General features: G+C 39.8%; 1 protein-coding gene across 9 annotated transcripts in view; it reads left to right on the plus strand.

Annotated features, from left to right (window-relative positions):
• The window catches only part of rbm47 (RNA binding motif protein 47), a 35,893-nt gene that overhangs the window by 5,087 nt on the left and 13,306 nt on the right, over positions 1-17,500 (plus strand). Inside the window, exon 1 of one of the 9 annotated variants that reach the window (XM_078260386.1) lies at positions 9,905-10,000. The exons of the other annotated variants lie outside the window; for them this stretch is intronic. The gene's annotated coding sequence lies outside the window, so the exon portion shown is untranslated. Of the gene's footprint in view, positions 1-9,904; positions 10,001-17,500 lie in introns of those variants that run through there. 9 annotated transcript variants of the gene reach the window in all.

The following is a 17,500-nucleotide window of genomic DNA, read 5'->3' on the forward strand; positions in this document are numbered from 1 at the left end:
CTTACAAAAATTATTCATGGTTCATGATTCATATTGTTGTTTTCTGATCTGCCACCTTTATTTATGTTGAAGGCTTGGTTTGGCTAAAATGTGGCAAAAAAAAAGCATTGACTATTGGTAGGAAACAGGATCCTGTGTCAAAGTCATAAATTTTTTTAACCAAACCACCAACCCCTCCTGTCTTAAAGGTTTTGCGTCGGTGTGACGTCACGATACTGCTACCTATGCTCCTTTTAGTCATTATTAACACACCACAAGACCACAAGAGGTCCTTATTTGGTAACCGCAAGCATAGGTCGTTTTGAAAAGATGACTACATGCTATATATTACTATTTTGATGTAATTTCTTGGAGACAGGGTTGGACAGACCTCACTCGTTGTGGCAGGGCCGATGCAGACTGTTGAGTGTATAAACAGGTGACATCCACTCACTGTGAAGGCTGGATCAACACTCCTCCTCCTTCTCCCTCCTTTCTTTCTACACCCCCGCCTTCGGCCGTTCAACCTTTGACCCCTGCGTAACCTCTCCACCCCCCTCCTGTGTGGTGACACTGCTGAACCCTCCATCCTCTCCTCCCTCCTTCCCTCCTCTCTCCTTCAACCTGCTTGTACGCTAATGCTGTTATTATGCTTCATTTCACTGCTAGTTTCTTACTCCTCCTCTTACCTTCTTCAGCTAAATGGAATTTTTCTTTTTAGGGTTAAGCCTTACAACAATACTTACATTAACATATGCACATTAAAAGCATTATTGATTGCTGTAATTGTTCCTCTTGCCCATACTGGCTGTGAAGAGATCCCTTCCTAATGGACACTCTGAACAATTACAGCAGCTAAGTGTTAATGTACATGTGGACATGCTAGTATTATTAGTAGTTTTTTTGCTCACACACACAAACATGCACAGAGCGTCCAATTCTCTTCTCTCTCTCTGCATACCTGTTGCTACACACAATGGGCTAGTTGTCTCAACAGCAGGCCAAGAGGCAAGGTGTATGTGTGTGCGTGTGTGTGTGTGTGTGTGTGTGTGTGTGTGTGTGTGTGTGTGTGTGTGTGTGTGTGTGTGTGTGTGTGTGTGTGTGTGTGTGTGTGTGTGTGTGTGTGTGTGTGTAAGTGAGTAGGTTTGGAGGACAAGAAACTACCGGTACAACACTGCATCTCGTGATAAGATCCAACCCCAAACACAAACACACAGACACACACACACACACACACACACACACACACACACACACACACACAGACACACACACACACACACACACACACACACAAACACACACATGCACCTACTCTGCCCCCCCCCAGCAGAATGGAATGTTCCATGGGCCCGAGACTGACTCTGTGAACCCATTCACAAAACTGACACTAAAGTAGCCATACTGAGGCCACACATACACACACACACACACACACACACACACACACACACACACACACACACACACACACACACACACACACACACACACACCTCCCGTTTTTTGTTTCTTGAGTGGTTTCAGAAGAACAGGTGGATTTCACAGCGTTTTAGCTTCTCAGGATGATTTTATTTTGTCTCGTTATAAAACACCTGTTTCGAGTGACACTGTTTAGCAGCTTAGCTATTGTGTTGTATTAAGGATCTGTATTTAGTGGGGTGTTAGCTGGAGTTGGCCGATGCAGAATTCCACCAGCTTTTCATTAAGCTCTTATCTGCCTGTTTTACTTTCCCTTCTCAGTTTCCTGGTCTGTGTGTGTGTGTGTGTGTGTGTGTGTGTGTGTGTGTGTGTGTGTGTGTGCGTGCTAGAGAACAATTCACCTTTCAAGGAAACAAGTGATGGTGAAAATTGCTGGTTTAAGTTTGCCAGAAGATAAAATGTCTGTACATTTAGGACATACAAACATGGGTGTTGATGAAGGAGACATTGCAATTACAGTACAGTTGTCACTTGTAATAAAAGATCGCCCTGCCATTTAATAATGACATGCTTCATGCAAAAGAAAAAGGGTTTGTCAGAAGCTTTGATTGAACAACATTCATTTACAGTAGTCATAACATGGAAAGACTGGATGCAAGATTTAACATGGAAGCACCTTTAAAGGAAATAATGGAGGTGATTTCAGATGCTGTTATGAAAGCCGACGAGCACACACTGTATAACACAGACACTTTTAGACCAGTGAAAATTATGTGGAATGCTTCGGATGAGTATTTAGAGGACAAATCATCTGTAAATGTTTCCTTTAAAAATATATATATTAAGCAGACTTAGCATTACGACCAGGGTCTTATTAATGCAGTTGTGGCCGTAATACATGTTAACTTTTCACTCAGCAGCTTTACTGGTGAAATATGACAATGCACTTGACAAAGCTTCAAAACATAGATGAATAGATTCTTTATTGTCCTTTTCCGAGGAAATGTGTTGCCACAGTCTGTACAAAGCCTCCCATAAATACATTATACACCACAACATGACTACAATAAAGACATCAGATACATCCACATTTTTTACATACATGCCTATACAGATAGCACCTACACGTGATGAAAAAAGGAAGTGCTTAGGACAAGCAGGACCCATGACATGATCAGAGAGGAGAACTAGAAGCAAAACAAAGTTGAACACACCAGAATTGTCCATTGCTTTATAAAACTGTGCATATATATATATATATATATATATATATATATATATATATATATATATATATACACATACATATATATTTGTTGAATAGACACTTACAATGGAATGGTATACTTTTTTAATAATGTATTAATTGCCGCAAGGGGACATTTTTTACTCTGTTTTTATTCCCACACACACACACACACGCGCGTGCGTGCACACAGGCCTAAATACAGATGCAATATGTATGAAAAAAAATCTGAGTGAGGGGGCTGCCTCACAGGATTGCGTCCCAAGTTTGGGATTTGGTGCCTTGCTCAAGGGCACCTCGGCAGTGCCCAGGAGACGAACTGGCACCTGTCCAGCTACCAGTCCACACTCCATACTTGGTCCGTATGGGGACTTGAAGCGGTGACCCTCCGGTTCCCAAGGCAAGTCCCCATGGACTGAGCTACTGCTGCCATGGACAGCATGGGTAGTTTAGTTTAGTTTATTAAGGATCCCCTTTAGCTGATGCCTTGACGACCAGCTAGTCTTCCTGGGGTCCAAGGTCACAACCTAATTTTGTCTTAATGTAATAGACTCCATGACCAACTATCACCAAAACAAAACCCAAATTGTCAAAATCTTGAAATTTTGCTTTACACTTGTCATCTGTTCAAATTTGAGCCCATTCTGTTCTAATCTATTGTTTCAACTACATGCTGGTTATCACATGATTGTCAGTGTTGTTGGGAAAGAGAACAGTCACACATGTTGACATTACAATGGTTACTGTGGTTACTGACCATATAATGGGTGGCTTCAGTGTAGTTAGAAGTCATGAGGATGACTCTGTTTTTCTTTCTTCTTCCTTCAAATCTTCTCTTCATCTCTCGCTCTTTCTTTCTCTCTCTCTCTCTCTCTCTCTCTCTCTCTCCTTCCTTCCTCGTCTCCTTGACCTTGGCAGTGATTGTAGCACCTAAACACACAATGGCCCTGCGCTGCCATTGGTTAGTGACAAGCCACATGACTGGAGTGTCAGCTGACAAAATTCTAGGCAAAAGGGGAAACTTCTTTCATCAGGATGGAAGGAAAAAAATGTAGAACTTTAATGTCAGATCTTGTGTGTGTGTGTGTGTGTGTGTGTGTGTGTGTGTGTGTGTGTGTGTGTGTGTGTGTGTGTGTGTGTGCGTGTGTGTGTGCGTGTGTGTGTGCGTGTGTGGGTGGGTGGGTGTGTGGTGTGGGTGGGTGCTAGAGAACAATTCACCTTTCAAGGAAACAAGTGATGGTGAAAATTGCTGGTTTAAGTTTGCCAGAAGATAAAATGTCTGTACATTTAGGACATACAAACATGGGTGTTGATGAAGGAGACATTGCAATTACAGTACAGTTGTCACTTGTAATAAAAGATCGCCCTGCCATTTAATAATGACATGCTTCATGCAAAAGAAAAAAGGGTTTGTCAGAAGCTTTGATTGAACAACATTCATTTACAGTAGTCATAACATGGAAAGACTGGATGCAAGATTTAACATGGAAGCACCTTTAAAGGAAATAATGGAGGTGATTTCAGATGCTGTTATGAAAGCCGACGAGCACACACTGTATAACACAGACACTTTTAGACCAGTGAAAATTATGTGGAATGCTTCGGATGAGTATTTAGAGGACAAATCATCTGTAAATGTTTCCTTTAAAAATATATATATTAAGCAGACTTAGCATTACGACCAGGGTCTTATTAATGCAGTTGTGGCCGTAATACATGTTAACTTTTCACTCAGCAGCTTTACTGGTGAAATATGACAATGCACTTGACAAAGCTTCAAAACATAGATGAATAGATTCTTTATTGTCCTTTTCCGAGGAAATGTGTTGCCACAGTCTGTACAAAGCCTCCCATAAATACATTATACACCACAACATGACTACAATAAAGACATCAGATACATCCACATTTTTACATACATGCCTATACAGATAGCACCTACACGTGATGAAAAAAGGAAGTGCTTAGGACAAGCAGGACCCATGACATGATCAGAGAGGAGAACTAGAAGCAAAACAAAGTTGAACACACCAGAATTGTCCATTGCTTTATAAAACTGCATGCATATATATATATATATATATATATATATATATATATATATATATATATATATACACATACATATATATTTGTTGAATAGACACTTACAATGGAATGGTATACTTTTTTTAATAATGTATTAATTGCCGCAAGGGGACATTTTTTTACTCTGTTTTTATTCCCACACACACACACACACACACAGACACACACACACACACACAGCGTGCGTACACAGGCCTAAATACAGATGCAATATGTATGAAAAAAAAATCTGAGTGAGGGGGCTGCCTCACAGGATTGCGTCCCAAGTTTGGGATTTGGTGCCTTGCTCAAGGGCACCTCGGCAGTGCCCAGGAGACGAACTGGCACCTGTCCAGCTACCAGTCCACACTCCATACTTGGTCCGTATGGGGACTTGAAGCGGTGACCCTCCGGTTCCCAAGGCAAGTCCCCATGGACTGAGCTACTGCTGCCATGGACAGCATGGGTAGTTTAGTTTAGTTTATTAAGGATCCCCTTTAGCTGATGCCTTGACGACCAGCTAGTCTTCCTGGGGTCCAAGGTCACAACCTAATTTTGTCTTAATGTAATAGACTCCATGACCAACTATCACCAAAACAAAACCCAAATTGTCAAAATCTTGAAATTTTGCTTTACACTTGTCATCTGTTCAAATTTGAGCCCATTCTGTTCTAATCTATTGTTTCAACTACATGCTGGTTATCACATGATTGTCAGTGTTGTTGGGAAAGAGAACAGTCACACATGTTGACATTACAATGGTTACTGTGGTTACTGACCATATAATGGGTGGCTTCAGTGTAGTTAGAAGTCATGAGGATGACTCTGTTTTTCTTTCTTCTTCCTTCAAATCTTCTCTTCATCTCTCGCTCTCTTTCTTTCTCTCTCTCTCTCTCTCTCTCTCTCCTTCCTTCCTCGTCTCCTTGACCTTGGCAGTGATTGTAGCACCTAAACACACAATGGCCCTGCGCTGCCATTGGTTAGTGACAAGCCACATGACTGGAGTGTCAGCTGACAAAATTCTAGGCAAAAGGGGAAACTTCTTTCATCAGGATGGAAGGAAAAAAATGTAGAACTTTAATGTCAGATCTTGTGTGTGTGTGTGTGTGTGTGTGTGTGTGTGTGTGTGTGTGTGTGTGTGTGCGTGTGTGTGTGTGTGTGTGTGTGTGCGTGTGTGTGGGTGGGTGGGTGTGTGTGTGGGTGGGTGGGTGGGTGGGTGGGAGGGCAAGGCTCTCGATTTGTGCTGAGTCATTTTTGTTAATCATAAGTGGGACACTGGGATTGGTTGACAGTAGTGACAGGATGTGAGGTGACCCTTTGAATGAAGTGCTACAACAAAACAGAGCAAGGCACAAGTGCAGTCGTACTGTCTGATGATTTTTAGGCAGAACAGCAATTTTACACTCAACATAGGACTGCTTAGTGTAAGGTCAGCTACAGTTGAGCAGCCAGAAGAAACTGTCAGATCAGATATTTGAGTCTTTACATTTTCATTTTACTTTCAACACTTGACTTGAACAAACAATACTTTTGTGTGATACTGACCCTGAAGTGTTTTATGTTATTTGATGTAAAAGAAAAAAGGTGCTACTAAAAATGTCAGAGTGGAGCAGGGCATTACAGTAATTCATTGTATTTCTTAATACATTAAATTAGTTTTAAAGTTGTGTGAGCTGGTTTAGTTTCAATTTCTATTTTGTGGAAATGAAATAGCTTGTCTTTTCTTTTGTTTCAGTTTTAGTTATAGTTAAATTGTTAGTATCACAATCTTTATAAGACCTGCACGAGGACCCTGTAATTTGCATTAAAAGACAAAAACTTTGATATTGTTTTTTATGTTGTATTAGTCTTTTAGTCTTGCTACTAACTCTGAATTATGTTTCATTTCACAAAAGTAGTTTTGTAATTTTTCATTTATGATAATTCAAGTGGAGTAGAAGGAGTATACAGAAGTAAATGGAGATGTTAAAAGGTTGGTACAGACAGACAGACAGACAGACAGACAGACAGACAGACAGACAGAAGGTTAATGGTCAAAACCACAGCAAAACACAAGCACACAGACACTCATATTTGAAGTGTTTCTTTTTCTAAAGATCATTTTTGGGGCTTTTCCCTTTAGTAGATATGACAGTGGATAGAGAAGAAAAGGGGGAGAGTGAGGGGAAAGGATGGCAGGTCAGATTCAAACCCCGGCCTCTGTAAAGGACTGAGCCTACATGGGGCGCACACTCTACTGGGAGAGCTAGAAGTCACCACATATTTGAAGTGTTTCTGACTCTGCCCAGTGATAATGTTTGACTTAATGCTGAAATCGCACATTCTAAAAATGTAATTCTGGTGCCTTGTAGAACATAATAAGGTTTTTGGTCAAACAGGACACATTTCATTAACACAGTGTGTTAAGTCAGTAAGGTGCAATGACCCACATCTTAATCATTTTATAAACATCAGTTTAAAGGGCAACTGATACGAAGTGGAAACTGACACACAATATAGCATGTGAATGTGTGTGTTAACAGGCATGTGTGAGAGTGACTGACACCCATATCTATATGGAAACATTTGGAAAATAAACATTTTATAGCGATATATCGGACAGTATTATTATTTTTCTTGCACAACAAATATTGTGTGATTAAGATCTGGTCTGTAGGACAATTAAATGCTCATTTTAAAGATGCCAGTAACAGAAAATATAAGATAATAGTGAGTTTTGAACATTATTACAATCATTAAAATTAATTAAAGGCAATGCAAGTTTATTTATATAGCACATTTCAGACATGGAGGAAGCTCAAGCTGCTTTAGATATGACATTTTTAAAAAACAGGTAAGTCAGAAGAAGTGCATAAAACTTATTTTTAAGTTTAAGGACACAGGTAGGAAGAATACAATTTAAAATAAAATAAAAATGATAAAAAAACAGATAAAAAGGCAAAGTGCAATTTCAGTTAAAATGTATTCATAAACATAAAAGTCTTTAATTTACTGCTCTGTAATGTCTTTGTGTATATCTGCAAACATGCACAACTATACTATTTGATGCTGATATCCATGAACGTGTCTCTGTGTATCCATTAATCTCACTTTAGTTGGCAACAAGATGGCAGACACAAACGCAGCAGACTCTTCTTCAGACTTTAACACCCTACCATCTGTCTCAGTGACCATTGTAAAGCTAAATGTATGCAGCTTCTTACGGTTGGGTTCATTTCAGACCAGTAAGGCCAGTTCCCTGCATGTCTCTCTGTCTGTCTCCATGGCTATCTTAAACTGCTATCTTCAGTGCATGACTCGTGACTTCATCATAATCCCATTGTGTTTTTAACTACTAACTACTATTACTACTTTCTCGTTATGTGGTGTCTTCCCACTTAAACACATTCAGCTGTCTGAGGAGGGACATCGTCCTCTAAGCAGTATATAAACATTTTCACAAATCAGAATCAGATTTATTGCCAAGTAGATTTTCATATCACAAGAAATGTATGTTTGGTGCATACAATAAACATAAGAGGCAATACAAAATAAAAAAAAAAGCTTTTTCCTTGTCTTGGGAACTATTGTGCTGTACAAATAAACTTCACTTTACTTGATATGTGTGTGTGCATGAGAGAGTGTGTTTGTGTGATACAGTGTGCTGGTAATAAAGTCATCTTGGTCTTTGAGTCACGCACTCCTCCACCTTTAAAGTAGGTTTATGGCTGCATACGGCCTTCACTTCATGCTTATTACACCCTGTTGGGGGAGAGAATACATTTCTCCATCTGTAAACTTTGAACGGGCTTTCTACATATATTGTGTGTGTGTGTGTGTGTGTGTGTGTGTGTGTGTTGCCAAAAAGGCGAGAATCAGTGATTGCATGTCCTTCATTAACAGAGTCATTGGTTAATGTGTCACTTGTACAATGGCAAGAGCACATATACACACACACAGACACGCGCACACACACACACACACACACACACACACACACACACACACACACACACACACACACACACACACACACACACACACACACACTTGTGCTGGAGTAGACCGACACCCCGTCTGATGAGAGTATGTAGGCCTTGTTCTCCCCTTTAGGGTTGTTTAAGGTTATGTAGCCTACACAAAAATGAAAGCTTATTAGCACTTGTCAGCTGAAACTAAATCTGTCTGGTCCTGCTAACACCATGATCCATAGCCAAGTAAAACTTTTGGCTACAATGCTGATAAACAACTATGATTCAAGATTTTAAGTCTATATTGACCTACAAGTTCTTTTTTTTCTAATATGCCTGAAGATATACAAAAAAGTAACAAGAGACCATCTTGCGATGGGATCACACCAGCCACGCCATATTGGGCCAGGATCCCTTTCAATCTAGCGCCAACATCAGGTCAAATGTTTCAATTTGTCCAAATCTTTGGTTTATGACCAAATACCTCCAAAAGCAATGACATTCCTCTCAGCCTCAGCTGTACTTTAATTGTAGTGCTAATTAGCAAATGTTAGCATGCTAGCAGGTTAAACTAAGATGGTGGACATTATACCTGATGAACGCAGCATGTTAACATGTTAGCATTGTCATTGTGGGTGCATGTTAGCGCATGTTAGCATACTGACGTTAACATTTAGCTCAAAGCACCGTTTTTTTAATGCCTTTATTAGAGGGATGCTGCTCACATGTAGACTCAAAGTCTTTCAGAAATAGTTTCTTCAGCATTATTCTTTAGTGTTTGAATTCTGACTCAGATTATTATTATTATTTTCTGGACTGGTCTATTCTATTTCTGCAAATATGCCTGCCAACTTAAACACGAGCTCATGACTTTTCCCTGATTGTTGTCAATCATCAGCTTTCGTCACACCCTCTGCCCTTTTATCCCTTACCTTCCCCCTTTGTCTTATTCCTTATCAGCTGAGAGAGAGAGAGAGAGAGAGAGAGAGAGAGAGAGAGAGAGAGAGAGAGAGAGAGAGAGAGAGAGAGAGAGAGAGAGAGAGATTGAAGGAGGGAGAAAAAACGAGGGGGGTTACCTGTGCTAAGTGGCCCCACCTCTCTCTTCTGGTCATTGAGTAAACACTAAACCACCTTTGCTTACCTCCACACTCAAACACCCAGACCTTGCGCAAGGAGACTTTCTTACTGCTGCAGCCTGTCAATATCAAAGAAGAGTGAGTGGACGGAGACAGTATAGTTAGACGTAAGTGTGATTGTGCAAAGTGACAAAACACACCTTTATCTACATCTTCTCGGCCTGCTCGTCGATATCTACGCTCCTCAGTTTGGGATACAGGTACTGTGTTAATGTTGACCCACAAGTGTGTTTCTGTCTTTTTGTAGGTCTCTTTACTGAAAACATCTCTTGTTTAAGTCACTTTAAAACGTGTCATCACTTTTTATTGTTGCATCACTTTGTCATTTAAACATAAAAAAAATACCTCTTTTGACCCTCAAAAATCTTGATAGTGTAGTCTCGAAAAATCTGATTACCAAGCTTGGGAGCAACATTTTGCAATTCTGAAACTGTTGGGTATCTTTATGAGAGATTATATGATAGTAAAAATGTTCGGAAGTACTTTTGTTTCATATTGTGACCCTCTCTATCACAAGACCTTACAGTCTTGTCTTGTTGCCTATTTTCTCTCTTCTCATCTGGCAAAATGAAATCTGGCATTTTGCTTCCTCTGGACAGAGTTATAAGACTTCCCAGTTTCGCTGCTTTATCAGAGTTAAAATGATTGGAAATAGACAACAAAGGCACTTAAACCAATCAGTGATTGAAATGGAGATCAAGATGTCCTTACAATGAAACCAGTGGAACAAGCATGGTACTGTATGTGTGAATATATGTGTGTGTTTAGGGTGGGGGGGTAAAAAATGCTTCAGTGACTGCATGGAGAGGCTGGTATTATAGACCATAGACTTCCGGGTTCTCTGTCATATATTATGTGGACTTTTACCCTAGTGAGGTGAGCTGTTTGTTTTGTGTGTGTGTGTGTGTGTGTGTGTGTGTGTGTGTGTACGTGTGTACGTGTGTGAGACAGAAAAAGACAGAAAATCCAGCAATCTGTTGCTAAATTTCATTCATTTAAGTTGCATTCAAGGCCAAACTGAACAGAAAAATGACAACATTCGTTTTTAATGATTCAGTTAAGTTTTTTTAAGAGACTATCTTAGTTACAATTAAAACAAAATGATTATATTGACATAAATGTTATTTCAGTTGCATGTTTATGCAATTCTGCCACTGTGGGAGTCTGACAAGCTCTCTTACCTATGTTTGTCGACAGGGTTGGTCGTTGTTTGATATTAAGTGTGCATGATGAGATTAGCTCTTTAGTAAGCCTGTGTAGTAAGTGAAAGAGTGAAGGATGCTAAAAAAAAAAAAATTAAGTTATAAGCAAATATCTGGATCTTTTATTATTAAGTGTGTTAAATATCGAACAAGTCCTTCAAACCATATGACGATATAGGTTGTTTATTCCTTCCCTCTAATACGACCCATAGTAGCGTTTCATAAGTAGCGCTGCTAGCAGTAGCAGGAAATACGACACAAAGTAACATTTTCCATCCTCATATCTAAACCAGAGAGCGGGCGTTAATGTTGTGAGATGGTTGCAGTTTGGTTACGTTTAAGCACAAAAACTACTTGGTTAAGTTTAGAAAAAGATCATGGTTTGGGTTAAAATCAGTACATTTGTTATGTTACTTCACAAAAGTAAGTCCTGTGTTTGTTTGGCCCATCCACCACCACCTGTACCTCCATGACATTTGACGCTCTTATACTTTGTCACCTTACTTCCTGCTTTGCTCATGTCATAATTACTATGGCCACTTTAAATATGTGTCTTAATTGCTGCTTGAACAAATTACTTTTCAGGGGAGGGCAGTCCCCGATATCACTAACTCTCCACTTGCCTTATATCTTGCCCACACACAGGGGGCCACTAAAGCCTTTATCACGAGTGTGTGACACTGTCAACGTCAGTAGTAATTGTCTGAAACAATGTCTGCTATGGCCTTGAACAGGCTAGCTGATTAGCCTGAGGAATGTGTTTGCCTAAGGAAGCAAAGCCCCTTTCAGCTAGCGCTAAAGCTAAAGCAGCTCTTATGATTAGGACTATGAAGCTGTGTGAGGGGACATATGTGACAATATTCAGTTGTAGTTGATCTTACTATTCTGTCATGCTTTTAAATTAAGACTGAATCCAAACCGAACCCTTCTGTTTATAATTAGTGCAAAAAGTTGAATCAGTCATTATCAATGCTGGTGCTGTTATTTAAGTTGAAAAGAAAACGTGAAGACGAAGGCTCTTTGTTAAATCACTTAAAATCGTAATGTTTCAGTAAACATGTGAAGGTCCTGAAGGCAGGGGGGCTCTCAGAGTAAATGAACTGGAATCATCCCTCCAAGATGATGTTGGGGTGGGCTGAAGGCGGTCACTTACGCACTCCGTCTGACCTGAAATTCTTCAGGCCAGTTTCTCTTTAAAGGGCTTTTTAGCTCTGAGGGAGGCCCGGACATTTGGTCCCCTCCTCTGTGTTCCTTAGCCTCTTTGGCTGCTTTCCATCTGGTCTTGTCCTCCTCACCCTGTTTCTCCCTCCCTGCTGCTCTTCTTTGAGCTTGAGTGAACCATAGGAATGAGGGTGACAGGTACATGGATGGAAGGAGAGAAACAAGACTAGTTTGTTGGTTATGGTTTTTTGTGTGCAAAAAGGAAGAAATTTGTCATTGTTGTTCAATGGGGAAACTTCAACACTCGAATGACCAATGGTGTAACTTCATAACCCACTCAGTGTTTGATAATCACCTAGAAAAGGCTACATTTTCGGAAAGAAAGTTTAAACATTTGAAATAAAAAGAAGTCGTGTTTGTGGCTGCCTGGCAAATGTAAGTCCAAAATTCACTCTCCTTTAAGCTCTTTAAGTTTTTGGTCTCTACCAACTCCTGAAAAAAATATCTCGTTTGGTGCAGAGCAGGTTGTATAGCACAATTGGCTTTAGGAGCTTTTTCTCAGAAAACAGCTGCCTGCTGCTATAAGAGCAGTGAGAGTTAACCAAAACAGTGAAGTTGCAGGCCGATCAGCTAAACGATGAGCTAAAACTCGCTAAGCTCCATAAAGCCGAAGGGAGCTGCAGATTCAGGTGATAATTCTCTGTAGGTTCATCACTACAAGCGACCCCCTTTTTTGTCACATTGTTTTCACATTATCATTTGATACATTGTCATACAAATATTGATTCTAGCCAGTGTTGAGTGACTTTGAAGTGAAAGTCCTGAAAGAAATTGAAATTATAATAGTTTTGATGAATTGAGCTGGGAGCGTATCACTGAAAGTAGATGAAAAGATTAAGATGTCACTTTGGGGTCTGGGACATTGTGATGGATATTTTTCACAATTTTAGAACATTTTACAGACCAATGATTCAAGAAGATTAAACAATAACAAAAGTAGTTGTTAGTTGCAGCTCAAATGTTGCTTGCTAAGCTACTGTACCGGACTGTGTCGGTGATATATTGAATTCCGTTTCCAGTGACACATCATCAAGGGACAGAAAACAGATATCTTAAGACTCCAGGATAATGCAGCTTTCCTCAGTGTGACTTAATGCTTCATCCTGCTTCATCCTGTCTTAGTCAGCATGCTGACAGTTGAACTTGGTGAACCACAGTGTGAAGACATCATGTGTCCTGAAGGGTCAGCCACAGTTCTTGCTTCTCTTCTGTCAAGTTCATTGTTTCACTCGATTGTTGTCATTTACTGCAGCCGACAATGATAATGCACGCATGCAGGAGACACTGGGACTAAATTTCCTTTGTGTTGCTTTATGTTTATAGTCAGCAAACAACTCTTTCTAATATGTTCCTGCTTCACATTTCAAGGATAAGAATCATGTACGTATTTTTTGGACACAGTAAAGTTGTGTAAACTACCTGAAACAATAAAGAAGTTGGAGATACCAAAAATCCCAGCAGGAAGCTTTTATTTTGTTCCTAAAGCATTTTGTCAGTTTCTGCACTTGTCTGAGAGGAACTGCTTCCAGGAAAACACAGCGTGGGACTAAACACTGTGGTGTACTCCTCCAGGTCGTATCGCTCAACAGAAATAAACAGCAGGACCTCTGGTCTTGTGACATGCTACTCATTTACTTGGATGACTTGTGATAAAAGAGGGCATATGGGCTCTCCAGCCAAGATACTGATTACCAGCAATGCTTTATTGCTGACTCATTATTATTCACATTTATATGTGTGTGTGTGTGTGTGTGTGTGTGTGTGTGTGTGTGTGTGTGTGTGTGTGTGTGTATTTCAGCTTGAACCCAGAGTCAGTTGCAAAGTTATAAAAGAAAAAATCTAAAATTCATAAACAAATATAAGTCAGTAAAGTTTGATTTCTAGTCTGCCATCATAAACAAAAATCAATCATGAGCCATGTGTTTTTATCCATAATACACACTATCTCTGTAAACTTGACATCAATTTAAGCACAAAGTTGGCAATATTATATATTTTCTTATTGTCAACAGATCAAAATTCTCACAGAAAATGTATTTTAATCCGTGGCTGATAATTGTCCCTAACAAATGCACAATTTACACCTGTTTGAGTAGCGTTTGCTAGAAACTACAGGGCTCAGTTACTTTAGGAATTTACTGAGCCTGTTTAAAAAATGAAAATATGTATTTGTGACTCAAATTGTGTGTCTCCAAATTGGCTTCGGTCTGAGAGCCACAGACAGGGTAGGGAATTTGTCGACATTAAGAAAAATATAGAATAACGCCAGTCTTATCCTTCAGTATTAGCTCATTTTATTTATTCTTTTATATTTAATTTTAAAACACAGACAAATCAAGACCTGATCAAACCTGAAGCAGTACGTGTATGAGGTGTGAGGTTTTATGGTGTGTTTGTGTGTCGACAAATAATTTAGTGAACATGTACAATGATTAAGGGGCGAGAGACAGTAAAGGTTTTTCCTCCATTTCCCGGGGTTTACTAGTGGGGTTCAAAGGTTAACCGTTGACCTGATGGACTGTGCGGTCGGTCACCAGAACACCTGAGGCCTTTGAGGTGTGTCTGAGTCCTGATTGGCTCTCACTAATGGCTGACAGTTAATCTTTGATTTAGATTGACCCCCTTGGCTTAAAGGAAGGCCTGATGTTACTGATCTGTGATCCTGCTCCCTAACAATCTGCACTTTTCTAGCTTTTGCACACACGCTTTTACATACATATTTGAACACACACGCACACGCACGGGAGCGCGCACACACACACACACACACACACACACACACACACACACACACACACACACCTTACGGAAACACCTTTTTGCTGTAATTCATTTTCAGTTCACTACTTGCAAGTTATGGTAATAGATTTGACAGTTTTATAATTGGTAGGTGATTAAAGGTGCTACAGTCCATATATAGCTCTCTATCATTTGTGCTTTAATCTCTTCTTTTTTGTCTATCCGTCATTCTCTGGTCTTTATGCTAAATAGACTTCCTTCTTGCCTGTTTACTCAGTCGTTAAGGAGTGGGGCTGGTTTCAATAGCAGCTGAAACTCAGCGCACTGTTGACCACACACTATGACTTTCATCTCTCTCTCTCCCTCTCACCCATTCTGCACTCTTTGTCCCTCACTCCCTCTTTCCTTGCTCTTTTCAGAGCCCTGAGAGGAGTTTTTAGACAGAAACTCTCAGAGCGAGTGACATTCTCTCATCTGGCTGTTTTTCGCTCTGTCGTCTCCCTATCTGCTCTCTTGACTGCTCAGGAAGGTGTGTGTTGTTTGCTTAAGTTAAGCTGTGCTAGGAACATGTTCCCCGTTGTCATGTTTAAAAAAAACACACACGTGACACATACAGACACACAGTAGTAGTTTTGTGCTGACATGACATAAATCACTTTTGTGGTAACTCCTAGTCAGAAGTTCCAAATGTCCGCTCAGAGTAAGACAACAACATGAGGAAGTTTGAACGTTTCCTGCCGTTTTTTCAATTTCTGCAACTCTAAGCAGAAAACCCTTAAAACCCATGAAAACTACTTTTCCCATCAACCCCCTCTACTCCCACGAACATCACGCACTGTGTCGTCATTAGTTACAGAGTGAACATTTGCAGGTTTGGTGTGTCTATTTATCAGCTGTGGAAGACATATTCAGATAATTTAAGTATTGATACATTAATGTAAAAGTATTATCATCACAATATACTTAAAACAGTATTCATTATGCAGAAAGGCATGTCCCCTTTGACTGATATATATTTATGACATTATTAGATTCATACTGATGCATCATTGCATACGTAACATTTTACTGCTGTAGCTGTTAGAGGTGGAGCCAACTATTTTATATACTGTAAGGTGTTTTAGTCCAGTGGTTTCCAACCTGATGGTCAGACCCCTCCAATAGTCCACAGGATAAATCTGAGGGGTCATGAGATGATTATTGGAAGAAAAAACTAAATTCTGCAATACAAATCTGTATTCATTTTTTTGGACTTTTATGTTATCTTTGCTTTTCTTTAGCAAAGAATAAATATTGGACCATGTTACCTCGTTGGTGCTAAAAAAATACTGAAATTAAACCATATGTGCAGGAAAATCTCTCTTTGGTGGAACTGCTAACGACTTAAAGCCATCTGGGACGGGATGAAGGTGCCTCAACAATTTTTAAAAGGGGTCTCAAGCCAAACACATTGGGAAACACTTATTTAATCTTTAATGATTAATCTTATATTTTTAAAATATACAATTAGTGGGGTGGCCTATAGCTCACCCAGTAAGAGCGTTCACCCAATGTTGGCTGAGTCCTGCAGCAGTGCAGGTTTGAATCCGACCTGCTGCCCTTTGCTACGTGTCATCCCCCATCTCTCTCCCCCTTTTATGCCTATCCACTGTCTCTATGTAATAAAGGGAAAAAGCCCCAAAAAAAATCTTATAATATAATATTTATTTTATATATATATTATATATATATATATATATATATATATATATATATATATATATATATATATATATATAAAAATAATGAAAATAAACTAGTAACTGCAGCGGTCAGACAAATATATGGTGTTTTTCCATTACATGGTACCTGCTTGACTGTACTTGGCTCGACTCGACTCGGTCGCGGTGTCCCGTCCTCCATTATCCATTGCAGATTTAGTACCGCCTCATGCCTGAGGTGAGCGTGCCTGGTCGTCATAGCGACGCCGCAGGAAACTGCTGTGACCTAATGCGACACACACACACACACAGAACGTCGAAGGTGTTGTTTTTGACTCTCGGCATGTGGCTGTTGCCACAGCCAGAAGAAACATTTGGTTTCAAAAGAAGCTGGAGGTAGCAAAAAAAACCGCCGATGGCTATTTAAAAATGGCGGGTTTGTTCAGGTTGGACACCCCTGTCTGTCGCTAGTTCTCTTAATACATCCATGGTCGCTAGCAATGATGACACAGTGATTAGTGACCAATCAATAGTCTGCAGGTTTTCACGTCACCTTTTGATATCGCCTCAGCTCGCTTCGAACCTTGACGGAGGTGATATTAAAAAGAGTACCTGTTAGCAGGTACCAGGGACTTTTTTTGTAATGGAAAACCAAAAAAGACGAGTAGAGTCGAGGCGAGTCGAGCAGGTACCATGTAATGGAAAAAACGCCAATAGTAGACTAAAAAGTAAAATGAAAGTAAAGCACAAGTATCACAGTAAAATTTTACTTAATTACACTACTTTGACACATAAATAACTTTCTACAAATCAAAAGTAGGGCTGGGCTCCTCCCACA

The sequence above is a fragment of the Sander vitreus genome, chromosome 2 (assembly GCF_031162955.1).
Source record: "Sander vitreus isolate 19-12246 chromosome 2, sanVit1, whole genome shotgun sequence".
NCBI lineage: Eukaryota > Metazoa > Chordata > Actinopteri > Perciformes > Percidae > Sander > Sander vitreus.